At 42.3% G+C, this 911-nt stretch overlaps 1 non-coding gene across 1 annotated transcript; it reads right to left on the bottom strand.

Annotated features, from left to right (window-relative positions):
* Positions 1-203: 203 nt before the first annotated feature.
* Positions 204-276, bottom strand: TRNAV-CAC (transfer RNA valine (anticodon CAC)). The gene has a single exon. It is a non-coding gene; the product is annotated as a tRNA-Val (tRNA).
* Between the last annotated feature and the right edge of the window lie 635 nt (positions 277-911).

Raw genomic sequence — 911 nt, 5'->3', positions numbered from 1 at the left:
GTGATTCAGTTATACATATATATATATTCTTTTTCAGATTCTTTTCCATTATAGGTTATTACAACTTTTTAAAAAATTATTTTATTTTTATTTTTTAAAATTATTTATTTATTTATTTCATTGTTCCCAGTCTTAGTTGCAGCAGGCAGGCTCTTTAGTTGTGGCATGCGAACTCTTAGTTGTGGCATGCATGTGGGATCTAGTTCCCTAACCAGGGATTGAACCTGGGCCCCCTGTATTGTGAGTGCAGAGTCTTAACCACTGGGCCACCAGGGAAGCCCCAAGTTTTTTTTTAACATGAAAAAACTTTGTGCTGCTTCTGCCCATGTTTCCACTGTGTCCTTCTTAACCTACATGCCACCTGTGCCTCATTTAGTCAGGCCAAGAACATGCACATTGTCCTGGGGTGGCATAGCCCTGGTGACAGAGATGGCTGCAAAAATACATGCAAAGAGAACAGAAAAAAGGATTTGGCGTATTAACCTGTGTTTCTGTCTAGAACACAGACTATAGAGTAAATATGTATTTAATAAATGAATTCTGCATAAATAAAATTTCATTCTGGAACTTGCCTGGTGGCTCAGTGGTTAAGAATCCACCTGCCAATGCAGGGGACACGGGTTCGAGCCCTGGTCCGAGAAGATCCCACATGCCGTGGAGCAACTACTGAGACTGTGCTCTAGAGCCCGCGAGCCACGACTACTGAGCCTGCACACCACAACTACTGAAGCCTGTGGGCCTAGAGCCCGTGCTCTGCAACAAGAGAAGCCACCACAATGAGAAGCCCGCGCACCACAATGAAGAGTATCTCCCATTCCTCGCACCTAGAGAAAGCCCACATACAGCGATGAAGACCCTATGCAGCCAAAAATAAATAGATAAATAAATAAAATAAATAAATAAATCTGATA

This window comes from Hippopotamus amphibius, chromosome 12 (assembly GCF_030028045.1).
Source record: "Hippopotamus amphibius kiboko isolate mHipAmp2 chromosome 12, mHipAmp2.hap2, whole genome shotgun sequence".
In the NCBI taxonomy this organism is placed as follows: Eukaryota; Metazoa; Chordata; class Mammalia; order Artiodactyla; family Hippopotamidae; genus Hippopotamus; species Hippopotamus amphibius.
This window is presented reverse-complemented; position numbering and strand designations above follow the sequence as displayed.